This window comes from Mustela nigripes, chromosome 1 (genome assembly GCF_022355385.1).
Source record: "Mustela nigripes isolate SB6536 chromosome 1, MUSNIG.SB6536, whole genome shotgun sequence".
NCBI lineage: Eukaryota > Metazoa > Chordata > Mammalia > Carnivora > Mustelidae > Mustela > Mustela nigripes.
Window position 1 is genome coordinate 167,695,263 of NC_081557.1, and position 27,966 is coordinate 167,723,228.

Consider the following 27,966-nt stretch of genomic DNA (forward strand, 5'->3'; position numbering starts at 1 on the left):
GAAAACCCAGTATTCAAACACAATGTTGAAGGAAAAGAATGAAGTTGGAGGACTGACAAAACTTCAAGTCTCACTGTAAAGCTACATCAATCAATACGGTGTGGTACTGGTGAAAGGGTAGAAAAATAGATCCGTTCAACATAATAGGGACTCCATGAATAGATCCACATAAATACGGTCAACTGATCTTTTACAAAGGCTAAGGCTATGCAGTAGAGCAAAGACAGTCTTTAAACAAATGGTGCAGAAACAGCTGGACATCCACATGCAACAATATGGATCTAGTCACAGACCTTAAACTTCTCACAAAAATTAACTCAAAAAGGATCATAGACATAAACGTAAAATGCAAAACTATAAAACTTCTAGAGATGACATAAGAGGAAACCTAGAAGAGCTTATGTATGGCAATGACATTTTAGATAAAACACCAATGACATGATTCATGAAAGTAATAATTTTTAAGCTGAACTTCTTTAAAATGAAAAAAAAAATTCTCTTCTGATTAAGTCAATGTCAAGAGAATGAGAATACAAGCCACAGACTAGGAGAAATTTTTGCAAAAGCCCCATCTGATAAAGGACTGTTATCCAAAATACACAAAGAACACTTCAAATTCTCAAAACAACTTTAAAAAGTGAGCAACCTAATTTTTTAAATGGGCAAAAGACCTAAATGGACACCTCATCAAAGGAGATAGACAGATGCAGGTAAGCATATGATAGATTATTAACATCATATGTCATTAGGGAATTGCAAATTAAAATAACAATGATACTGTGCTATATACCTGACCCACCAAATGCTGGTAATGATGTATGCAACAGACACCATTCCTTGCTGGTGGGGATCCAAAATGATACAGCTACTTTGGAAGAAAGTTTAGCACTTTCTCACAAAATTATACTTACTCTTACCATACAGTCAGCAGTATTTCTCACAGTTGAGGGGTTAAGAAGGGATGAACAGGCAGAGTATAAAGGATTTTGAGGGTAGTGAAACCATTCTGTAATCTACTACAGTGGTGGATGCATGCCGTCATACATCTGTGAAAACTCACAGAATGCACAACACCAAGAGTAAGCCCTAACGTCAGCTGTGGACTTCGGGTGTTAGTGATGTGTCATGTTAACAAACGTGCCACCCCAGTGGGAGATGTTGATAGTGGGGGAGATTGTCTATGTGCATGGACAGAAGTATATGACAACTGTGTACTTCCTGCTAAATTTTAGAGTGAACCTGAATCTGCTCTAAAAAATAAAGTTTATTGATTAAAAACATACAAAGCAACCTGAAAAAAATTAATTTATAAAAAGAAAATAAACTAGGCAATACAAGTATGTCTTCTCTTTCTTATGGGTAGTTGTAATGTTTCAATTCAAGTCCTCTTTTTTTTTTTTAAATATTTTATTTATTTATTTGACAGACAGAGATCACAAGTAGGCAGAGAGGCAGGCAGAGAGAGAGGAGGAAGCAGGCTCCCCGCTGAGCAGAGAGCCCCATGTGGGGCTTGATCCCAGGACCCTGAGACCATGAGCTGAGCCAAGGGCAGAGGCTTAACCCACTGAGCCAACCAGGTGTCCCCCAAGTCCTCTTTTGACATTGTTTTCCAACCTAAGGTTAAGGAAAAATAACCTAATTTCCTTCTTAACTGACCTATCAACTTACTTACAGTGAACAGTTAGCACTGGTCCTTCATGAAAAGGTAAATGGAAGTGGAGGTATAGGATGTCCAGAGGCAGTAAATAGGCATAATTCAAGAAGCTTCATTCAGTGCCTATACCACATCAAAGGCTACCAGCTAAATTCCTGTACCTACAGATTCCATGACTTTTCTTATGGTGTTGAAGAGGAAAGATTTGTTCAGTTTTATGTGAGGATCTCCCCTCAAACACACCTCAAAAAAAAAAAAAAAAAAAAAAGGAGGGTGTGTATCTTCTTCATTTAGGGAATGACAGCTTGTAATAGAAAGTTATTTTTAGTCAACTGTTACACTTCCATGATTTATGTCACCTCTGACCTGCTTTCTGATAAAGCATGACTTCATTCATGGCTCTGGACATGACCTGTGTACACTGACCTGGCGTAAACCTGGAGTGTTAAGTCATTTCATTGGCACTTGCTGGAAGGAAGACTGACATCCCACTATAAGACTGTCTGCAGTGTAAAGCAGCTGCATTCCTAGTGAGACCTGAGTAAATTTATCCCACTATTTAGGTTCTGCAGTATTACTCATCTTTCTCATAAGAAGAGCGGTTTTTAGTCTGCAGCATTATCTGGTTTTTAATGGCCACTGAAATAACATGTGTGTGTGAATGGTTATTCATTTGTTTGTTTCCCTTCCTTTACTGGTTCATTCTTGGGGCTTAGAGTAGGCGTGCCTTTCTGGTCAGGTGACAGTTGACACTTTTTAGAAATAACACTTTAACATCTCCAAGTATAAGGAGTTAGATGCTCCATTTTTCATTTACCTTCTCATCTACTCAGAACCAATGAGGAATCAAGACATTGAATATTGATGTCCATGGCTTATGGACCTGTGTCAACTTGGCACAGAGGGCTTTTCCAGACATTTTCCTCTAAAGGCAAAGCTAGTGACTCTTTTTTTTCCCCAAACTCCACTTTGCTCCGTGGTGATTTAAAAATGGTGATTTTATTCTTTCACTATCTAAAAATGTTGCCACACAGTCCAAAACCTCCGTCATTAATACATAGAGGAAAATACAAATTCTGACATACCTGCTATTTTTCCTGCTCTTATATATTTAAAATATATGTACACATGTCCTAAAATTATTAAGCTCTTTTCTTTTAAAATATGTAGTTTCTTTTTCTTTTCTTTTTCTTTTTTTTTTTTTTTTTTTTTTTTTACTAGGGAGCTAAGTTATGTTTATTGCAGACTTTATTTCCTATACTCTGGAATATGACACTCAAAAAAAAAAAAAAACCTTTCTGAAGTATTAAGATGCTCTATCATTTACCTTGCTCTGTTCCATTATCACAAACAGCATTTCACATTCTAATTGATATTGTCCCTTTATAAATCTCTATAATTCAAATCCTCATATTTATTACTCTGTGTTAAAGTTGATTCCCCCACCTCCTGCCCTACTTTAACAATCATTCCTTGTTTGCCTCTATAAAATTCTATAAAATTAAGTTCAAAAAATAAAATCTGCTTCTATAAATTATTATGCCCATATATGTTTCTACCTAGAATATTTTAAAGCCCTTAACAAAGTTTCCATTTTTGAGTCCCCTCTCTAAACTATGATGTATATACTCTTTGGTTAAGTCTTTTGTTATTTTTTGGAGTGTGTGTGTATGTGTATCTCTTGACTGTGTGTCCAGGGTTTGTAAGCTCTCAATTTAGTTAGACTTAATATGTTTTTATAGGAGATTCTTTTCCTGGGCATGTCTTGATGATTTTTACCTTGTCATGTGATGAAAATATGTGTCAGAGCACCATAGTGTAGCATGGGGCTTTTCTACTGGCTTGCATTCTTCTGTTTTGGATGAATTGGTAGTAGACAACCAACTATTCCGTTTTGGTTTCTACAACATAGAGGTTGCTAGGTGATTTTAATCCCTTGCAAAAAGAGGACAATAAACAACAACAAATTCCTGCTTTTATATTGATGTATTCCATCTAGGAGATCTAGCAAATAAAAAATGATTTGAAACACTTTTTAACTGTGCAGTTCTATATAGACCACCCCGTACATCTCAGTAACATTGCACCAAATGTTTTTTAAATTATGCTGCTATTTCTTCCTTATGATTTTGCTTGTTCTTAAGACATCAACTGCTAAATAGCAATAGTTGAATACCAACTCCAGGAAATTTAATATACAAAAATCCAGCTTACTATGAACACAGTATTTTGGTGAAAAACTACCATGTCAAAATTTTATTATTTAGGTATCTATTTGGATTTCTCATCCATTTGTATGATTCTCCAGTCTTAAGTGTGATTGAAGCTTTTTATTCTAATGGTCTTATTTATTTAGGGAGAAATATATTTAAATTCTGTCATCTTGGTCATTACTTGAAGGTGTAACCTCATATTTTCATTTTTAAAAAATTTTTGATAATGCCATTAAGTATTTTTTTAATTGTTATGTTTCATTCTGAAAATGAAAAAAAAAAAAAGCTTTCATCTTTAAGTTTTTATTCCTTTCCCTGAACTTCCTTCATGATATTGCTTGGTAGCTACTGCCAAAATTAATAGTTAACATTTTCTCCAGTAACGAGTAATAGATTTGCAAAGACTTAAACAATTGCTTAATGCTTTTTAAATCTGTATTTAAGAATTATACAAACAGCCAGAGCTGATATGCATCAGGTATACATGGGTGTAGCTATGCTGATAGTAATGGAAATATTTCCAAGGTAGCCAGAGAACTCTTCTCTTAAGATGCTGTGGCTCCCTCTGCATGACTCCCTGAACCTCCCTACAATCTTGTAAGTGAAATAGTAATATATGGCCTGTAGGTGGCCTCTAGCTCCTCCTTTATCCCTATGACCCATGTTTTGACATTCCAACTGTTAAAATATTTTTGTTACTACTCCTGTCCATGGCAAGAGAATCATCATTTATTTGTCTTAACTTGATGTTTACTAAGCTGTTTTTAAGAAGATCTTATGATAGAGTATTTTATATCTTCTTGACATTTCAGTTTTGCAAAATGAATAATTTGCTTTAACAGTCCTGGTAAGCGTAACTTCAGTTTTCCTATATGTTCTGAAATCTTTTCAATGTAATATTCCACTTTAAGGAACAGAATAAAATTAGAACCTTTGGAAAATTTGTGGAATTTTTCATTCTCCTTTCTTTGCCTTTTTTTTTATTTTTTTATTAATTTTTTATTTTTTATAAACATATATTTTTATCCCCAGGGGTACAGGTCTGTGAATCACCAGGTTTACACACTTCACAGCACTCACCAAAGCACATACCCTCCCCAATGTCCATAATCCCACCCCCTTCTCCCAAACCCCCTCCCCCCAGCAACCCATAAGTGACTTTTTGCCTTTTTATTAGAAATAAAATTTAATGAAGTTTCCTTGTTTAAATTTTTAGAATGCAAAATGTAGAAGTATTATAACTGAAGCAATATTGGTTTTTACAAATAGTAACAAATCAAATTTTGGCAATTTTATATATAGCATAAAGTTTTATTTTATATGACTTGCCAACTCATCAAGCATTAGAATTTTTCTCATTGATCCTTTGCTGTTTGTATTGATCTTATTAATGTAATGGCTTTAAACCTTAACTCATATAGCCCATAAGACTATAGCATTTTTACATGAAGATATTCTTTGGGCTTTTGAATAATTTATATCATAATTAATGATTTAAAAATTTATTCTTTTACTTCCCATCTGTCCTAAAGAAATAGGAAGATGGGGTTAATATACACCTAATAATTTTCCTAAAGAGTAAGGAGAATGGACTCACTTAAAAAGTATCTAGGTTAACGTATATTTGAAACAGTTTTTCAAAAAGCACTTACAGTCGACCAAGTTATTGATCCTCAGTCTGTGGCTGTTATAAATGGATGTAATTAGCAGCTCACTCTAAATGAACCATGGTAGTGGCTTCATTACTCTGAAAAATGCATTATGTTACTTTGTAACATGAAGTTGCCAAATCTAAAGGAATAGAATATACATTGTATATCTTGGAATAGAATCTACATGTAGAAATTTCTTTGGAGGGGCGCCTGGGTGGCTCAGTGGGTTAAGCCGCTGCCTTCAGCTCAGGTCATGATCTCAGAGTCCTGGGATCGAGCCCCGCATCGGGCTCTCTGCTCAGCGGGGGGCCTGCTTCCTCCTCTCTCTCTCTCTCTCTCTCTCTCTGCCTGCTTGTGATCTCTGTCAAATAAATAAATAAAATCTTAAAAAAAAATTTCTTTGGAATCAATAGTGAGCATTGTGACTATTGCATACAGTTAAATATTATGATTTAAGAATTATTTATTATAAAGTTTTAATATCCTGTAAATGTTTTTAAATTGGATAATTCTACCGATATAATTTTGCTCATTTTTTACACTTTATTCACTTTGCAATAACCCATTTTTTATATTTGTATTTGTTTCGCCCTTATCAAACTAGGCAGCATCTAAGCCATAGAATCATAAAGCCCAAACCTGATTTGGAACAGAGATAATACACTTTAATATTTTATAGATTTCTCTCGTCCTCAGTTTCCTTAAGTGACTGGCTCAAGATCATGAAGTTATGGAGTATTAATGTCAGAATTAGAACCTGAGATGGATCTATACTTTGGTTCTTTCTTCCACCTATCTACTTCCTTAGTTTGTTTATGGGTTTGTGAGAGTTAGGGGAGAGAAGTTTCTTTTGAGATTCAGCTTACAACCTACCTCCCGGTAGAATTCTTGTCTTGCAGCAAACCATGTAAATACAATGGCCAATTCCCAAAGTCCCTTGCATAAAGAAAAAAGGAAAGGATGGATGAATAATTAAAATAAGGACACACTCTTTTCTTTACCTCTTTCCTCTCTTCACTACATGGAATTTCTAGACAGACTGCTCCAAATGCTTGGACACTAGGATTGGCAATTCTGTTTTAGAAAATTGTCTTTCCTATTTTAGTGGATGAAGAATAAACCGTATCTACTGCTGGCTTTTTAGAATTAAGATATTGGGCACACCTCTATCTGTTTATTATAGTGTGTTCTCTGACCAAAGAAATCAAGTATTAGCAAGTATCAGAATGTCATAGAAATGTTTTCATTTCAGATGTAAGAATTTGTATGTGGGTTTTTTTTTCTGATTTTCATTCTGTGTTTTCTTCTAATGTGGGTTCTTTTATACCTGTCCCTCTACATTCCTGTGTTTGATTCTTAAATAATTTCTTTTTGCCGTGGAAATGCTGTGCCAAACAATTTCCAACTGCTGCCTAATACTTTGTGTTTGGCAGTTGTAGTTCCATAAAAAGTGTTGATTAGAAACAACCTTGTTTGGTGTATATTTGTTTTTAGCTTAGTGGAATTTGTTCCGTAAATGCTTACTGAATTTTTCCTCACCACTTTGTCTCTGTTAGGAAGTTCAGGGAGTAAATATGCATGAGGACTTCCTTAGGTTTTCTTCTTAGAATTTTAACTGCTGTAGTGATTTTTTTTTAAAAGCATTAACAGGATAGCCCTTGCTGCCAAGAAGCTGACATTCTGAAATAGCACTTCCCTTTGGGCACCATACAGTTGGGATCATTACTTGCAGAAAAAGTGCATGGGAGAGGCTTTGGGGAGGGGGCATGGAGGAGGAAAACCATTTTATGGGCATATCCTGCTGAGGTCAGTAACCTGCTGTTCAGTGAACTCGGGTCTGACCCCATTTGGACCTGGAGGAGGATCATTTCAAGCAGGGAAGCAGCTGAGGCAGCATCACAACAGAAGGAAGAACCTATTGCTGGAAGCTTTGAAGAGACTTGGCAAAGGATGGCAAGAAGCACAGAAAGGAAAGAAAGGACTGGATCCAGCAGGATCAACATAGTTTGTGATGAAAGTATTAATAACTTTTGATCAATGGTTGAAAGGAGAATGCATTTAAGGCCCCAAAGAAACATTTCTATACATCATGCATGTTTATAGGTAGAATAACTGGTTTACAGAGGAAAGTTTTATTTTGATTTTGAGATTAAAGTGTCTACTTCTAGGGTTTGAAATACAGAATAGTTTACCTTTCACCAAAATGAAATGTTTTCTTTACTGTATCTCTTACCAGCTGGTGACGTTGTGAAATATGGTAGGTAAGAGCATAAGCTCCAGCAGCCTGCCACCTACAAAGTGTGTGCTAAGGGACATGGCTGAGAATATGATAATAATTTGAAGGTTAAGTGACTAAGCATGCATTCGATAAATTGTAGCAATTTTTATTGTCATTGTTTTTTTTCATCTACACTCTGGAAAATATTATAGAAAATAGATACTGTCTTTTGAAAACAATGGCAGTGAGTAGATGATGTAGATTAAATATACCAGAATAGATTTTAATTTAGGAAACAAAGAAAACTCTGTCCTGGAACCACATTATCCTCAGCAAGATTACAACGTTGACCTTGAGGTTTATTTCGTTCAATTAAAAATGTAGATATGTGTGTGGGAGTGAGAACATTCAAATGTATTCATTGGCTTTCTCTCTTAGACTTTTTTTTTCTTTTTTTCCCTCTGTGGCTCTTATTTTAACCTCTGTCTCCAGCCATTACCCTTTGTGTTTATTCTCTTGTGCCTTCTGGGTGATTTTTTTTGTATAATCTCAGTGTATTAGGTCAGAGGGAAAACTCAGTGTGTAAGCTGACTGACAGTGTTTTGCATTTTCTTTGAGAATGTTTACCATAGCATCCTAAATAGTATTAAACTTTTCTTTCAAAACAGGTAACCAGTCGTCACTGCATTGATTTCTGAATGTTACTCTTTTGGAAATTTTCCAAAACTGAACAAAGCCAGGATCATTGACCATTAAGGAACTGTGTTGTAACAATAGACTTGTGGTCTCTTATGGGTGTACATTCTAATTGTTGGGATTTTTTTTTTTTAAGGGGGCTATTTGGGGCATAGAAAACTGGAACTTCATGTTCTCCTTGATAGTTTGCCAGCTGGTTTTCAGCCAACCAGATAACTGCTTGTAGCAACATTCATTTCTGTAGGCCTCTTGATCTTGTGCCAGCCCTTAGAGGGCAGTACCACTCAGCCTGCTCACACCATTCTGAACCAAGGGCACTGCTGTCCCAAATGCCTCAAACTATAGATAAAAATCTGATACCACCTCAAGGGACTTACAGCTCAAGTTCTGATAAACCTCTGAGTGTAAAGCATGTATTATTTTACTATTTAAGTTCTACATTAGTATTTTAAAGAGAAAACAGGAAGGCAAATGTGTAGTCTGTTGCTCTGTATTTCTCAGTGATTGGCCCCTAAGTAAATCCAGCCTTAAGGAAACTAAACATGCCCAGGCAAAAGCCCTCTTCTAGGCTTACCAATGCTTCTTTGATGCTTTCTAAAAGCACAAGGTATTTTTATTGTCTCCAACCCTGACCTCCCATCTGATAATTATTTAATTGGATTACATAGATTCTCAAGTCCATCACATCAACAATTTATTTTGTCACTTCAAATTTCTTTCTAGAATTATCTCCGATTAATACCATTATTTTTCTTTGCAGCCAAGCTCAAAACTTTACTTCTACAATTCTTTCTTTTTCTCCCTATACCTACAGTACTACTAATATCCACTCCTTTCCCAATCAGTAGTTATTCCCTGCTTGATCATTTTATTTTCTCTGCCATCCTCTTGTTCAGACTCCTCACTTTATATCTGAACTACTGCAATAAGCCAGTATTTTGAATGTAATAAGTTGTAACAGCTAAATCTTTTACTATTCCATACCCATGAGAATGGCTTTAAAAAAAAAAAAGTCAGGCAATAGCAAGTATTGATGAGGATGAAGAAAAATTGGAACCCTCATACACTGCTGATGGGAATGTAAAATGGCACAGTCATTCACTTTGCAGAACAGCTTAGCAGTTCCTTGAAAGGGTAAAGACAGAATTATTGTATGACCCAGCATTTGCACTCCCAAAAGAATTAAAAATGTATGTACACACAAAACTTACAGTGGATACCCATGTTCAAAGCAGCATTATTCACAATAGGCTAAAGATAGAAGCAAGGCAAGTGTCCATCGACAGATGAATAGACAGACAAAATGTGGTATGTACGTGTAATGGAATACCCTTCAAAAGGGACACAATTCTGACATGTGCCACAACATGGACAAATCTTGAAGACATTGGGCTAAGTGAAACAAGTCAGACACAAAAGGACAGGTATTACATGATTCTGTTTATATGAGATACCTAGAATTGTCCATAGAGACTGAAAATAGAATTGTATTTGCCAGGAGCTTGGGAAAGGGGAGACTGGGGAGTTATTGGTTAATGGTGGTGGAGTTTGAGTTTTGGAAGATAAAAAATTCCTAGATGGTCATGCTAGTGATGATTGCACAACAATAAGACTGCTTAATGCATAGAACTCTACATTTAAAATACGGTTAAGATGCTAAATTTTTTGTTGCTCTATTTTACCACAATATAAAAAGACTTGTAAATGAAAGTTCATAGGAGCATTATTTCTAATAGCTAAAAAATAGAAATAACCCAGATATCCATCATGAATAAAGTATGATCTATCTATATGGTGGAATATTAGTTGGCCATAAGAAGGAATGAAGTACTGATTCACAACAAAACATAGATGAACCTTGAAAACACTCTGCTAAGCGAAAGAAACCAGACACAAAAAAGTCAAATTTTGCATGATTTCATTAATTTGAAATATTTAGAATGAGCATATGCATAGAAACAGAAGGGGGGTTAGTTGGAAGAGGGATGAAAGAGCACTGACTCCTGCTGGGTGATGGATTTATTTTTGGAGTGATTAAACTTTTCTGGAATTTCATAGTGGCAATAATGGCACAACCTTTTGTGCCACGGAATTGTATACTTTAAAATAATTAATTTGATGGTGTGTGAATTATATCTCAATTTTTAAAAACCCTAAGTGTGAGTACATAACTCTGGCAATGCTGTGTTTCTAAAGAAACAGCATGTTGCTGGTCTTGACCTACTATTTGTAGTTATGGAACTTTGATAAAATGAAGTGACCTCCCTTCTTTCTCTGTAAAATAGGGATAACAATAACTGCCTCACCAGATGTTTGTGTTAAATGAGATAACATACGTAATACATCAAGCATTATCAGTGCCTGGCATTTACTAAGAACCCAGTAAATTTACTAAGGCCCCTTGGAACATGAACCTTCAGTAGTTCTCAATACTATTCCAGATGCAATTTTCAGATATTTCAGAAAATGACCTAACTTCTTTAGCCAGTTATCGCTAGTTTGTAAATTCTAGCTCAGATCTGCCTCTCCAAATTCTTCTAATGCTCCTTTTCAGAAATCCATCAGTCAGAGTGGGCTCTTCAGTCTCTCTCAACTTGCTACACATATTGTATATTGTTACACATATTCTAACAGCTGTGTCTTTGAGAATGCTTCCTCCCTGTTCCTGTCTTTCTCTGACTTTCATCCTGCCCTTGGGACTCAGAAGACTTTCTTCATGCATTCAACTTTCTCCCTTATTTCAGTTCATGGTCATCTCTACATTCTGAGCACCCAAGATTCTCACTACATCTTTGACTAATGAAGCCTTACTTTGGTTATATTTTTGAAGTATATGTCTTGTCATGGATGGAACTGGAAGGGATTGTGCTAAGTGAACTATATCAAGCAGAGAAAGACAGTGATCATAGGGATTCACTCACATATGGAACATAAGGGATAGCACAAAGGACCACAGGGGAAGGGAGGGAAAACTGAATGGGAAGAAATCAGAGAGAGAGACAAACCATGAGAGACTCTAGACTCTGGGAACCAAACTGAAGGTTACAGAAGGGAGAGGGGTCAGCGATGGGGTAACCAGGTAATCAGGTGATGGGTATTAAGGAGGGCACATGTGATGATGAGCACTGGGTGTAATATACAGCTAATGATGCACTGTATGCTGGTTAAGTGAACATAATCAAAAAAATAAAAAGAACTACAGGTCTTCAGCAATCCTAAATGTTTATGTAAATAATCTTGTAACTTTGGATGCTTTAGATAAATTGGATTAAGGATGTTAAGTATCACATAGTGTAGAGAGGTTGGATTTGGCAAAGCCGTGTCATCGGCGTAAATTTCCAAAGCAAAGTCTAGGCATAGAAATGTGTTGTGGACCCAAGGAGATTTCAGAAGTAACACAAATAAGAAATGGGAGATGGTTGTATCTTATTCTAACGTAACTTTTGAAAGTAATGACTGAGGCTGACCAAACTCTGCAGTCTGCTAACATATGAAATGTATTATCTGCCTTGTTGAAACAGTTGGGTGGTTAATAAGCATTTTCAAGTGGACAGATCTTAATTGCATGTATAGTGATTACTAAGAAGGGTCAGCAGAAAGGGAATTAAACAATAGTAATAATTTTTTTAAAAGTATGTGTCTTATTAGGTGATCAGATTAAAATGTGTATTCAATCTTTTGAACTAAATTAAAGTCCCTGAGCACAGGGACCACATGTTATAATGTTCTATGTTTACCATCGCACTGAGCACATTGCCTTGATACAGTATATTCTGAATAACCATTTGCTGTTTACAAGTTAAGTTAGAGCTGCATCTCAACAAGTACAAGGCCTTAATTTAATGATTAAGCCTCATTCCTGGATGCACCCTAGAATTACCTGGGGAATAAGGATTCATTTTTAGCCCAACAAATCAGAATCTCTCAGCATGAGGCCTCAGCTTCCCACCCAGATAATACTATTACAACCAAGGTTGAGATCCACTGGATTCAACAGATGAAGTAATATAACCCAGTGGGTCCCAAGTCTAACTGATAATCACTGTCAAGCTATGAGGATTGCTGATTGGGCAGAGAAGCTTTGGGCATTGCAAAATTTTCTCTACAAATATTAGTGTTATATTATGGTGCATTTGGGAATTGTCATTGCTTTGAGAACGATCCCCAAACCCTGAATTTTTTAATAGTCAGTGGTGTAATTGGACATATCCAGTTATGGGCATCTGTACTATTTTAAGCTTTACATGATAGTTTTCATACCAGATGTATGTCTTGTTCATTTGTGCTAACTTAAAAATGTTTAAATTCTTTTCTTTTCCAGGCTGGCCAACATCATCATCAAACCCTCTCAAGATTGTCTACTTGCCCCTGCTCCTGTTGAGTTACCACACTTGGAAGCAGGAGATGGGCTCAGCAGCAGCCAACAGGCCATGATCCAGGAGGAGCAGTAAGGGATAGAGCTGCTGGTAAGATGTTGGGGACAGTTGGTGCTTGGTTTCCCAGAAGTATAAATTTATTCCTAATTTAATGGTCAATTTTTCTTCTAACTTTCAACTTTAATAAATTACTCTGTACTCTCTCAAGTATCTTAATTATCTATGCTTAGGGCACATGGGTTAGATCTTAAGATCTATAAATGTCCCAGAATTTTGTGCTAACCGGATGGTTGGATGGATGAATGTGTATCTACATTGTTTTCTTGAGAAAAGGAAGATTTTCATCAGATTCTCAGTGTCTTTGAATTTTTCAGAAAAGAACAGAGCCATGCAAATATAACTGTAAGAATGGAGAAATGTGATACCTATAACCACTTGTCACAGTATTTCTCCTCTCCATTTTTATCTCACTTGTGGCCACTTTGTCTCATTTGTTGAAGATGAAAAAAGAAGTGATTATTTGTGGTTATTTGCTGGTCAGAAAAGTGAGAGCACCTACTGAGCCTAGGCAGCCAGTTTTCATGATGATTTGGCCCCATAGAACCATTAGAGAACTAAAGTATACAATGACAGATTTCAGGAAACCCTATGTAATTTTTTACATGATTTTTTCTGAAAATATGAGGTACTGACAGGGAGATACCAAGTACTTTTTCATCTACAGTTGACGTTAATAAAGATCAGTTTGTTCTAAATGCTCTTTACAGACTAATGAGTGTCCCAACCTAAGGGTTATTTATCAGACCATTAACATTTATATAGATGAACAGAAGTGGGGAACTGATATCTGATACTGTTTTCCAAATATTCAAGATGGACACCAGAATGAATTCTATGTATACTTTTGCCTGTACTTCAAGTCAATTAAAATTATGGGGGCATTGTTGGAAAGCAAATGGAGGCTAGATTAAAAAAAAGAAGAAGTCTTTTTATTTTTTTCCCTTTTATAACTCTTTTAGCAGAGTTCAGCTTCAGCTTCACTGAATCTTGTTTATACATTCAGCGTAACAGATCTTCTAAAAGGTCTGTGTAGCTGTAATCTCTGCCCTCACTCTAGATGCCTGAGGATATAAGTATCCACTTTGCCACTTGATACTTCTTAGGGACTGACCTGCTCCTGAGAAATCCTTCCCAGTGTGTCCTCAGTTAAACTCCCATGATTCCTAGATGTTGCCATTTTCAAGACATAAGGCAACTAACATCTGCCTAGATTACCTCTCCACCCTGGGAATTTTAAATCATTCTGTAAGGGAAAGAGAACTCAGCACTACTAACTCTCAGAATGAAAATTTTCCCCTTGCATGCTAATATTTTTAGAGTATTCATTGTCACTGAAAATAGACTTCCTCTTTCCCCTCTCATGCTGGAAAATCTTAGGTAATTATGAATAAAGCATTCTTTGCTTTTCCCCTCCTCCCGTAATGGATGCTTTACCTCTTGCTGTGAGGACTGTGGCTACTCATTCTGTACTTGACCTTTATATGAGAACTGAGATGTATTTTGAAGATGGAATTTTTACAATAACATTAGTCAGAATTTTTCTCTTCTTAGAGATGAAGTGTAGGAAAGGAAAGAAGTGCAAAGTCTAGGGAAAATGTAAGAGAAATTACTAACAAGGAAAGAAGAAATTAGAGTATTAACTATTTGTTAGAGAGAGACTGAAAGAATTATTTCACAAGTAACTCCCAGAGGAGTTCTTCCCTCATATCCAAAAAAGAATGTTATCTTGTGTTTAACTTTTTACAGTTGGATAAGCTCAACTTCGGAGATATTTTCAGTGATAAATAAACCTAGGACTTGTTTTTAATAATATTTATTATCTTTGTGTTTGTGGTGAAATTATTTAACCTCTTCAAGCCTTGTTTTATTTGGCAAGGAGGAAAATAGGTCTTAAGTAACAATAATGGGGTTATATACATATATGATATATATGTACATGTATGGATAATATGTACAGGGCCTGGCACAACTTAATTCTAAATCTTTATTAGAATTTGTTTATTATTATGATTTTGACTATTATTAATGTTGCTTTGAGTTTTTAAACAATAAATTCAACCAAGGATTATTTCTTGAGTGCCTATTAAGTACTAGGTACTCTTTAGGACCCAAAGTACATTACTAAGCAAAAACATTTCTGTACTTGTTTAGCTTAAAATCTAGAGTGACAGACAGATATAAAGAAGATAAATAAATAAAAATGTATAGTGCATTAAATACCAAGAAGTGCTAAGCATAAAAAATTTAAGACAGAAAAAGAAAATTGGAAGTGTGGTGAGGTAGTAATTAAAAATAAAGTAGTCCAAAAAATAAATAAATAAAAATAAAGTAGTCAAGAAAGACCTCATGAGAAGATTAATTTTGATTAAAACCTAAAAAAAAAAAAATGCAAATACACCATAAAGTCATATGGTGAAAAATAGGTAGAGGAGAATGCCACAAAGACCTAGAGGTGTAAAAAGTGATTCAAACAGAGTCAGAGGATCTTATACAGCTAAGTCGTATACCATCTGTAAATATGTACACATATACCAAAGAAAGTGATACAGATAAGAACTTTGGAAGTTCAAGGAATAGCAAGGTCCTTCTAGACTAAAACAGTTAGAGGAGGACTTCTCAAGGGATGCAGAGGAAGATGGCAGATGGTGGCCTGGATCTTGATGGCTAGGAAGAAATTGGATAGTTGGCAGAAGGGTACAGACTTCCAGTTATAAGATGCATAAGGTCTGGGTGCCTGGGTGGCTCAGTGGGTTAAAGCCTCTGCCTTCAGCTCAGGTCATGATCTCAGGGTCCTGGGATAGAGCCCCACATTGGGCTCTCTGCTCAGCAAGGAGCCTGCTTCCTCTTCTCTCTCTGCCTGCCTCTCTGCCTACTTGTGATCTCTCTCTGTCAAATAAATAAATAAAATCTTTAAAAAAAAAAAAAGATGCATAAGGTCTGAGAATCAAATGTATGGCATGGTGACTATAGTTAATAACTATATCAACTAGTTAGTTGATAACTAAATTTCAGTTGTGTAATTGAAATTTGCTAAGAGAGTGGAAGTGTTCTCACACACACAAAGAATGGTAAAACTGTGAGGTGATGAATATGTTCATTAACTTGATGGGGGGAATCCTTTCATGATTTCTATGGAGAGCAAATCATCACATTGTGCAGTTTAAATATCTTACAGTTTTACTGGTCGATTATACCTCAGTAACACTGAAAGAAAACCTCCAAAGAAAAAGTTCTAATTAAAGTTAATTTTTATATGTTATGGTTCCATAGTCTTTGCACTGTCAGCCATAAAAGCAATAACAACAACAACAAAACAAACAGGGAATGATATCCTAGTGGAGAAGGGGAAGAAAAACAGCATGAGATGGAGAGAAGTAAGGATGTTGGTGTTGAGGGCAGGTGGGCAAGGCAAAGGGCGAGAGGGGTAGGCAGAGGGAGGCTACCTTGTATCGGGATGGCAGGTGGTGGGAGAGAACATAGAAAAGCAGGCGAGGCCAAAGTTTGTAAAGCTCTTAGGCCAGGCTAATGATGATTACATGCCATTATACAAATACTGAGAAGCAATGGAAGCAGGTGAGTCTTTAAAGAGATGCATTCAGGTCATTAGCAATATTATTTTGACAAGTTTAGGTGGGTATGGAGGAAGTGGTTTAAGTGATTTAGGATTGAAGTTGAGAACATGGGTTATGATGTTAGAGGTAAGATTGAAAAAGATTTGATAGGGGAAATTCAGAGGATTTATTCACTAATTGCAAATCGAAGATAAGAGTAAAAGTTTTCAGGTTTTAAATGACCAATGAAGTGTTGGCATTAAAGAAAATAGGGAAGTAGGGGCATATCATGAGTTTGAATTCATGGTGATGGAGGTGAGACAATGCAGGGTAGGTATCCTTAAGACTACTAAGGATAAAGTTCATGTAATGTTTGACAGAGTGAGTTGAGTTGCTAAGAGGAATTTTTCACTGTGCATTGAAATCTATGTAAATATCAACCTAGTACAAAATTTTAAGAGAATATGCCTATCAAAACATTGTATTTTTATACCAGGTTGGAATAACAGAGAATCGTAAAAGTATTGCCCCCAAAATGGGCCATTAGACATCACCTTCGTCCAGTTGGCTAATTTTATGGCAGACTAAAAGGTACCCAGACCTAATACATGACTTTCTAAAGGTCATATCATTAGCTATTGGCAAAACCTGTTCTATTCCCAGGTGTCCTTACTGAGACCTACTGCCCCTCCATGTCATCTCTAAGAAGTGTTAGTGCTTTGTATTTTGCTTCTTGTTTGTGGAGAAAAGAGAAGATTTGGATTTGCCCTTTAGAACTCTCTTGTAGCCATTCTTCTGATTATTATGTACATTCTCACCCTTTCTCATGAACCAGACCTTACTCATTTACAAGCTTCACTCTTCTCGCCTTAGTCATTTTCTTCCACTTATGGTCATTGTTGATGTATCCTGATTAAAGAATAAGTCATCCTTCTATTTCATCAATAGTTTGAGACAGAACAGTTTTTTCGAGTATTGTATTTTTTCTGTTTGTCTTTCAGAAGAAAAATGGCTTTTCTTATCTCAAATTTAAATCCCCACATAGACTTTAAAATGAAGACTCCAAATGTCCTTTCTTGCAGACCAGTCTTATGAACTAAATTCCATCATCATTATTCTAACAAACCCGATTGATTTGATCCTTTGTCACAGGACTTCAAAACAAAAATAAATCCTAGAGGTCATCTGAGGCAGTGCTCTTCAAACTATTATCCTCCTAGCCATCTGTCACTTAAAGTTTTCTTCTTTTTGATAAAATGCAATTATTTAGCAGTGTGCAGAAGTGTATTTAAAAGAGGGAAAATGTTTACTTTTTCATTTACAATGGTGCTACAGATCTTTCTTTATGTTTCTTTACTCTCTCCATTACATATCTACATTGTGCTACAAGTCATGGCTGAACTGTATGAAAGCTGTATCTTGTGTATATTTTAAGGCTCAGATTGGTCTCATTGTCTCCATGACCCAAGAGACTGAGTTATAGAAGACTATTGACAATCTTATGGGATTCTGAGAACTTTGGCAATCCTTGAATTCACAAATAACATTGTAGCATTTTTTTTTTTTTTTGCATTAATGCCTATCCACCTGTGACCTATGCTATGAGTTTAGAATAAGTAAGCCATGCTAAAATAGATTACACACTATGAAAACTATTTTCACCATTCTTGTTTCAGTTTCCCCATCAAACAGTGAAGTATCAGTAGTCTCCATTGATCTCACAGGGTATTTTAAGCAGAAATGAAAGTCTTATGAAAACACTTTATATTCTGGAAGAAAGTTGTAATGCAAATGAAGGCATTAGAAATGTTTACCCATTTTTACAGGTGTTAATCTGACCAAAGCTTTTTCTCAAAATGTGAAATAATGTGGTCAATAGTCTCCCCTTATGAAGGACTGGAGGAGGGATGTTTCAAGATGCCCAGTGGATGCCTGAAACTGTGGATAGTACCCTATATATACTGTTTTTTCCCCTATACATGCATACCTCTGATGAAGTTTAACTTACAGAAACAGGAGGAGGTTAAGAACAACAACTAAAAACAGAACAACTAAAACAGTATACTCTAATTAAAGTTCCACGAATGTGCCCTCTCTCTCACCTTTTCTCTCTCCTCTCCATCAAAATACCTCTTTTTTTAATAATGATGTGAGAAGAGAAAATGCCTACATGATGAAATGAAGTGAGATGAATGGCCTAGGCAGTGTGACATGGCACCTTCTGACCATGTGTCAGAAAGAGGATCATCTGCTTCTGGATGGTGGATGACCACAGATGACCAAAATTGCAGAAAGCAAAAACAAGTGGGCGGGAGGCAGGGGCTACTGTAGTGTGTTATCTTGGCTATTTTAGTGTTGAGAAGATTGGGAGAATAACTAATGGGTTTCTTGGATAATCTGTGACCATTTAGTTAACATTGTATATGTTTATTGCACTTTTCTAATTCCTAGAGGCATATATAGTCCTTGAGTTTTCCTAGGAGTCTTAGAGGGACTTTAAGAAACAAACTAATAAACAAAAAACCTTGGCCATCTTCTCAAGATCTTGAATCCTCCTCCGTACTTACACGTGTGTACACACATGTGCTTTCTTAAATCCTCCTAGCCAGCTTGCTTCCTACTTTATTGCTACTATTGAACTTACTGGGCACGAACTTCTGCTTCTCTTTTCCACTCCTATCCTCAAATCCAGCTTATCCATATTGCCTCTCTTCAGAATTTTCTCATTTTTTCCATGAATTATTTTTTAACTGTTCCCTCTGGTATTCTTTTTGTTCCTGTTGGTCAATTGAAAGTGTCCCAGTGTGCTTACTCTTAAATGCAAATCTAACCATGTATTCTCCTTCTTAATATGCTTTGATGAATACCCATTGTTAAACTTTCCTAAAGCAATAGAAGCTTCCCCCTCCCCACCCCACAAAATTTTTATAATTACAATGGAGTTCATCTGGTCAGTGCAGAAATAGATGCAATGTGGCAACTCTTAGGGTCACCTACTCACCCCTCTTTAACCAGGGTGGCCCTGAACAATTCTATGAACCCTTGATACCTAAAGTCCTCAGTTTGGAAAACCATTGGCCTACAGAAAACAGATCAAACTGTATGCTTGATATCCCTATCTGGCTCTTAATTACTCTTCAACTTCCAGGTCACCGTATTGTCCCTCAGATTCCATGAGGTAATTATTTCTAACTCTTTATAGGTCTTGAACCTAACATATTTCACACATTGAAGCCTTTGTACTGGCAATTTCTTGCCTCTGCCTTTTCCATAAAGACCCAACTCAGGTTTCTCATCAGCAGGGCCTCATATTTATGACACTTGCGTTCCTCAAACCCCACACTTACTGTAGTCACATGTGCCTGTTTCTCTACAAACTCAAATCCCTAAGGCAAAGGCCATGTCTCATCTTCTTATTCCTAATATTTTGCACAGCATCTGGCTACATAGTAGGCATTCAATGCCACTCTCAAAACCATTCACTTTGTGATTTTTTCATATCTTTTTTTTTTCTTTGTCCTCTCCAGTCCTTATTAAAATAGTTAAAACACTTGTTTTAATAGTTTTAATAGTTAAAACACTTGTTCCATTTGGGGATGGAAATGGGGGGAGGTAAGGAACTGTGGCAGGTGAGTAGTTGGAACTTCAGCTGTCTAGGCATAGCAATATCATATACCAAGTTAACATTATTTCAGAGCTTGAACCCCACACATACTCAGTTGTAACTAACACTTGTATATGTAACATTTGCTACCAAAATGTTTTGTTCCTGCAGTATTCTACCCAAATTAAATTTATTGCCCCTGGGATTTGTGGTTTTTGTTGGCTCTTTTGGGAGACTTTAGGGATGTATTCAGTGTTCTAATTCCAGTAGTATTGATAAACATAAATGCTTCACGGCAGGGAGAGAGATTTGAAAGGTGCTGCAGATGATATTTAATGTCTACTGGATGATAATTTTAATGAATAATACTCAAGACCTTGTTTAGCAAAACATGAATTTGGAAAATTGTTTGAAAATACCAGAAAGTTTAGTTGATAATTGTGTTCTCTAGCAGTTTTTGTTTTGTTCTGTTTTTTAGTCTCAGGGAGGAGGAGAAAAGTGATCAGTGTACTTCAGAACATAGGCTCTTTGGGAAGCCATATGTTTGGCATTGTTGTCCAGGTGCTTTATGGTATTAAGAGGGCTGGAAATGTGTGCAACCTTGCAGGGCTCTATCAATATGCTGGATCTCTAGAGAGCATTTTTGGAAATATTTCTGAGCTCCAGGTTCCCTAACCAAATAGTAAAGTGATTACTAGAATTCACAGCTTTTCTAGATTATGAGAAGTCCTAGAAGAGAGTGAGTAAACTTCTTGATTAAAATGCAGCATTGAACACCTGAATATATTAAATGTATTTCACTTAGAACAAAACAAATGGATAACTTTTTGTCATATATACTGAAAGTATAAAACCAGGTGTTCTCAAAGAGGTTTTATTTCTGGGTACCATGGTGGCTCAGTAAATGTCTGTGCAGGTCGTGATCCCAGAATCCTGGGATTGAGGCCAGCATCTGATTCCTTGCTCAAAGGGAAACCTGCTTCTCCCTTTCCCACTTCCCTTCCTCGTCTTCCCTCTCACCTTATCTCTCTGTCAAATAATAAATTAAAAATCTTTAAAAAAAGATTTTATTTCTCTTGTGCAATTTCATAGTTTCTTAAGGTATAATGTAGTAGTTTTCTTTGTTTAATTTGTACTTTAGTTGTTCCCTTCTCATTTCAAAGATGGGTCACTTTTTTAGACATTTTAAAAATTGAGATTACTTTGATGCTCATTGCACTAGCAAGTCTTCCTGGAGTAGCAAAGTAGTGAAGTATATCTGAATGAATGTCTGGCATATAGTTAAGTATTTAATACTTTCTGATTGAGTGATAGGATTATCATCCTACAACAAGGAGGATGACTTAATATCAAAATATTTTTTTAAAAATTGTAGTTTTTATTAATGATGTAGAAGATACTTTACTTCATTACATGGGTCAGACAACTGGGATTTATCATAAAAAAAAAAAAATGCCTACTTTCAGATCTAGTTGTCTGGTCACAGGTCACTGTAGTCCTGAGGCACACTAGCTTCCTTGCCTGTGAGTACATGCCATTTCCTCACACTCAAGTGGCAGCATACTTTTTTTTTTCCTACACCAGCAGCTGATAAACCAGATCTCTTCTATCTTTAATTTGCTAATGTGATTGTATAAATCATTGTTGAAGATTTTAAAGATTTTATGTATTTATTTGATAGAGATAGTGATAGAGCACAAGCAGGGGGAGAAGCAGAGGGAGAGGGAGAAGCAGGCTCCCCGCTAAGCAGGGAACCAGAGGCAGGGCTCAATCCCAGAACCCTGGGATCATGACCTGAGCCAAAGGCAGACGCTTAACCAGCTGAGCCACCCAGGCACCCCAGTGTTAAAGATTTTAACATTTAATTTATTAAATTCCATTTTGTTATTTTTAGTTTCTCTTTTAAGCCTGTGTAAATTTATGAAATTTATTTCCATTCCATGTATTGTTTATAAACACACACTGCTCTCATTTCCTCTATAGATTTTGTAAAGATGACTTCTTTGTTATTACTGATTAAAATGTTGATATAATTTCTTTTTTTAAGTGGATAATCATTAAGAGAACAAGTCATATGTTTTTAATTAAAATCTTACCTAAAATTTAGAAGAACTCTTACTTGTTAGGTCCTCCTTCTTCTCTATTCTTAACTTTCTCCTCTGGAAAATGGAGGCATCGGATATCTTACTTTATAGGAGAAAAGGATTTACTTTCTTGATATAACACCATCCTTTTAAAACATTAAAAGTTAGGTTATATTTATAACTAGCAGCATAATCGATGGCTCCCACAGACTGGAGGCAGCTGGAGAAGGATGAGATGTACTCTGCTCACCCCTCACCCCCACCTTGTCCTCCTTCCCTAAACAAAGGGCAGATACGGGATTGGCAAGGCCTTACTGGAGTCATTTTAAGGAATTTATTCAGTGAGTTGGACACAGTGATGAATCATGAACCTAAGGATGTACTAGAAAGTAGGTTTGAACATGTCCAAGCAACTTGCTCAGTTCTGAATGTGTGATTCCTTTTGCCTTTACTTAGAGATGTTCCATGGGTTGTGCATAGAATGCATTTTTCATCTTATTTTCCATATAACCAATTTATCAGGAATAGCAGGTAAATACACCTGATAATAAATCATAGAAACCGGAGAATGTTTGGCCTAAGATAAGAATATGAGGGTTAGAATGATACAACAAGCACAACTGGCATTGATATGAAGAACTGTGATTTGGGGGCACGTGGGGGGCTCAGTGGGTTAAGCCTCTGCCTTTGGCTCAGGTCATGATCTCAGGGTCCTGGGATCAAGCCCCGCATCAGGTTCTCTGCTCATCAGGGAGCCTGCTTCTTCCCCCCCGCCCCCCGCCTGCCTCTCTGTGTACTTGTGATCTCTGTCAAATAAATAAATAAAATCTTAAAAAAAAAAACAAAACTGTGATTTGTTTTTAGAGGATATTAGAACTGATACATATAAGCTTTATACTTCATGATTGTTTCCCTAAGCCTCAGTTCATCCATTATTTCTATTTGGAAGAACTCCTTCAAGAGTTTTGTTTTGTCAACCTAGGAAGAGGTATATTTATGTATTAAAAAAATCTGCTAATTCCCTATTCTTTATATGTTCAGTTAACCACTATCTAATTACCTTTTTATTTAATTCTCATTTACTCCCTTCTACTTTTTTTTTTTTTTTTTTTTTTTTTTTAGATTTTGTCTATTTATTTGACAGACAGATTACATGTAGGCAGAGAGGCAGGCAGAGAGAGAGGAGGAAGCAGGCTCCCTGCTGAGCAGAGAGCCCGATGCGGGGCTTGATCCCAGGACCCTGAGATCATGACCTGAGCCGAAGGCAAAGGCTTAACCCACTGAGCCACCCAGGCGCCCCTCCCTTCTACTTTTTAACTGGTTTTCATTTTCCTCCCTTTCTGAAAACACTGCTTCTTGTTTGTCTGATATGAATACATACACACACAACACATTTTTAAAAATAACTAGGTCTTACTCGTAATCAAAATGAGAAAGAAGGTTGACTTCACTGGGGTGCTTTTGTTGTGTTTTATGTTCCTGAGATAATTATGTCTTGAGATACTTGATAATACTGTGATTGAAAGACCTGTTGCTGAATCCTTCTACCCCTGGAAGATTGATAAGAATTTCCTTTAAATTCAGTTATTCAACTGAATCATTTAAGTACTTGCAAATCACAAATATACTTTGGAAACATTACATGTGATATATTTTAAAAAGTTGGATGAATTGCCCTTGAAAACAAAATCACTTCTTCCAAACAGACCCCATTTTCCCCAAATACATAATGGAGAAGAAATCTTTTCCTATTGAAGTGATTCAGACTTACATTATTTGCTCTCTTGTTTAATGCAAGGGATTTATTAACAATTTTATGGAAGTAAGTATATCTTCATGCATTCATAATCAGTACAACAGATGTAAGGCAAAAAAAAAAGAAAAAGGATTTAAAAGTGATAGATGATATGTGCTTTGGTGCTGTCCTAATTTCTGTTCCCATTTCAGTGTTTAATAGCTTTCTGTAAATAAAATTATCAGTTGATAACATTTAAACTACTTTAATAAATGGATATAAAAGCTTATATATGAGCTTTTTTTAAAAAAATTAATTTTACTGAGGGGGTTTCAGGACTACTAATCATGGATTACATGAAGCCTAGTATAAAGCAATGGAAGGTCACCTCCAAGTCAGGGGTAGAGTTGAATCACTGCCAATATAGTTAAATTAGGTACTGTTAAGAGGACACCTTCATCCAAAATCTGTACATTATCAGCTCTTCCCCTTCAGATTTGTGTGACCATGAGAATTACTGCATGTTTCCTGAGATAACACCTGTCCCCCAGCTTCAATCCTTGACATATTGTGAACAAAGATATGTGTCCAATGCACTAGTTCCCAGACAAATAAATGAATGAGTACACACACACACACACACACACACACACACACACACACCTCTTCAAACTTTATTACTACAGAGGATTGCAAAAACTGGATAAATAACCTGTATTAATCTTAATGAATAGATGATGCTAAAAATAATATGAAAGTCAATTAATTGTTTTTCCTGATCCTTGCCTTTAAGAAGCCTGAGTCTTCTGAGAGGTAAGGTGGCTGCTTCCAGTGGAATGGTGAATTACTGGTGGCACTGGGCCTGCCTCTCAGATCCTCTGAATGCTTTCTACCCACTGCTCCATACAACCTCTATCTTAAAAATCTGTTATTCATAGTTTTTCTATTTAATCTTTTTCATAAACTGATACATTGCTATTAAAGAAATATTTAAAGGAAGCACTTTTCTAATTACCCATTGTTCTCAAATATCTTGGTGATTTTTTTCTTCTCTGAAATTCTGTATTCCTTAAAGGCAGTGGACTTTTGTGTCCTCTTCTGAATGACAGTTTAGTAACATCATAACTTTAATCAGTAAATCATGGCCACATTAAGCCCTTCTTTTGAACCATATTTCTACTTAACGTTTTATAATGAAGCTTGGGTGTTTTCTCTCTCTCTCTTTTCTTTTCTTTCAGTTCTTGTAATTTTTATTGAAGGGAAAGTACCATCCTTTAGGTTCTATAGTTTTGTAATAGGATTACTGACAACAAAAGAGTGGTTACTGTATTAGCACTGTAAATATTATTTGTATCAATTTTTTATTTACATTGTAGTTAGTTAACATATAAGGTAATAGTGGTTTCAGGAATAGAATTTAGCGATTCATCACTTACATACAGCACCCGGTTTTCATCACAACAAGTACTCTCCTTAATACCCATCACCCATTTAGCCCATAAAGATTTTATTGTGAATAGATGGAGTGGCTGTTAACTATAGCAGGCAAAATGAAAATTTAGTAAATGCAGACATCTTCTAGAACAAAAGATAGTTGGAAAAGGATGTGGTAGGAGACGATTTTCAACTATGGATTTACTCGAAAATAATCTTGTTTCTAACTGCTTAAAATCCTAAACAATACTGTAAATGGTTGGGAATTGAATGCACTTGTGTCAAAGAAAGGTCTTTGTATATATTTATTGGCACACTTCATCACACAGAAAGGAGTGCCTGGCTCTGGGAAACATATCTGCTGAACTCCTAATTACAGTAGTGATGCTGCCGAGCACTAGGAAATACCAAAAAGAGACAGAGGCATGATTGAGGACGTTGAGGAAATGTCTTAGACGTGATTTGAGTCAGTTTTAATTGTAGTAAGAGATACACACCTCTGTGAAGTCCTCCCAACCCTGAAGCAAATTTAGCCCCTTTCTTTTCTATGTCTCCAAAGCATGTTTATTAAAATTTAGTAGAAAACTAATAACACTATTTCCTTATGATGTTTCAAGAACCTGTCTTCCTCAGGGACAAGAATCTTGAATCCTTCATACATACCAGGCACTTAATAAATATTCAAATGAATAATGGGCTACTATTGCCTAAAAATACAGAAACCATGTAATATCAGGTATATATTTAATAGAAAAAAGTATTCTCAGTTATTCAGAATAATTTACTTATAGAAAAATCTTTAGTATAATCTCTTCTTTAGCATAAGAGTTACATATTTCTTGGAAAATTGAGAGAGGATCTTTGAGAACACTTGAGCTCTGGAACTAATTGTCAGATAATAATTTGAAAAGTTTAAAGATTATGGTCCAAAGATATGAATTTATTTAGGCGTTATACCTCTTTTGAGCTTATTTTAGCAGTGTGTATTTCCCTATGCCACCATTCTGTCTAGGTTTTCTAATTTGTTCATCAAAAGTGTATAGCATTTTATTTTTTAATATTCTCTATATCTGTATTTATAGCACCTCTGTTCTACACTAATGTGTGTGTGTGTGTGTGTGTGTGTTTTCTTATTGCCTTAGTGATTTTTCTGTCCACTGTATTGTTTTCAAAGAAATACAGTGGGGGATGCCTGGGAGCTCAGTTGGTTAAGTGTCTGCCTTTGGCTCAGGTCATGATCCCAGGGTCATGGGATGGAGCTCTGCATCTGGGCTTCCTGCTCAGCAGGGAGTCTGCTTTTCCCTCTCCCTGCTCTGCCTGCTGCTCCCCCTGCTTGTGCTCACTCTCTTTCTCTGACAAATAAATAAATAAAATATATTTTTTTTAAATCTGCTCTTGGATTTATTCATGGAACCTACTATATATGTTTTTGTTATTAATTAATTCTCTTATTATCAATTAATTTCCTTTGGTTAAGTTTATTTTGTTTTCTTTTCCTAACTTATTGTGTTAGAATGCTTGTATCTCATTTATTTTTATTCTATTTTGTGTTGTAAAAGATTTTAAGGCTATGGTTATAATTCAGCCTCTGCTCATGCATTTCAAGATGCACTATATTCATTACCTGTTTCTCAGAAATCCTTTCTTCTGAAGTTTTCATTAAAAAAATAAAGTCTTCATTTCTTCTTTGAATAAAAAGTTATTTAGAAAAAGAAAAACAAAAACCTGTTCAGCTTTTTCTCTATTTGATGGACTTTTTTGTAACATGAACTCAATTTTTTTTTCTTTTAATTCTGTTTTATATTTTGCTGTAGAATTAGGGTAACTGGTTCTATTTTCCTTAACTTCTTAATTGCAGTCTCTTCTCCAATTTAGTCATCTATCTGCTGTTTTAAAAAGTACCTGTGGGGAAAATAAATAAATAAATAGTACCTGTGAAAACTTCCTTTGGCAGGACAAGGCACAGGAGATCTACAGTTTATTTCTAGAACACTAAGCAAATCATTTCTGAAAGCATGCTCTTCTACTACCTTTCAGTAATATGTTAATTTTTTTTCTTCTAGTTGAAGTTCTGGTTTTGGTTTTGGTTTTATTTTTTTCATAGGTATCATTCTGGATTTGCTCTCCCTACTTACTCATACATCCTTGAAGGGGGGCTGATTCACCTACTACCACAAAAATGTGAGAGTACCTTAGACTATTCAAAACATTCTTTTACGGGGACATTTAGAACATTATTACTTTTTTCTGTTTGTTTGAAACTATTGCTTAAGAGATCAGGTCCCCCCACTCCCCAGTCTGTCTTTGTATTTCTCTTTCACTTGTTGTGGGCTCTAGTCCAGGTTCATAAATTGGTTTTGTCTGATTTCCTGCCTTCTTTCCTCTCTCCTTCTTCCTTTCTTCCCTTCCCTCCCCTCCCATTCCTTCCCCTCCTCCCTTTCCTCCCCCTACCCTCTCCCCTTACCATAAGGGGTATTGGGCAATCAGATAGGGTTTTCTTTATTTTCTACAACTAGCTCAGGAAGAGGGACTATGATATTAGACTCAGCATTGTCCTTTAATATGGATTCATATGCAGTTTATCCATAAATTCCTCAAACTTTCTTTCTGCTGGCACTGTCTCCTGGTATTTTAGTGCTGATGTGGGATATTTTCCAATTTTTCTTTTTTGATTATTTCAGTGATTCAC

At 35.9% G+C, this 27,966-nt stretch overlaps 1 protein-coding gene across 1 annotated transcript in view; it reads left to right on the forward strand.

The window, feature by feature from the left end:
- The window catches only part of TET2 (tet methylcytosine dioxygenase 2), a 133,042-nt gene that overhangs the window by 28,141 nt on the left and 76,935 nt on the right, over positions 1-27,966 (forward strand). The window contains exon 2 of the mRNA XM_059376814.1: positions 12,755-12,899. The gene's annotated coding sequence lies outside the window, so the exon portion shown is untranslated. The remainder of the gene's footprint in view (positions 1-12,754; positions 12,900-27,966) is intronic.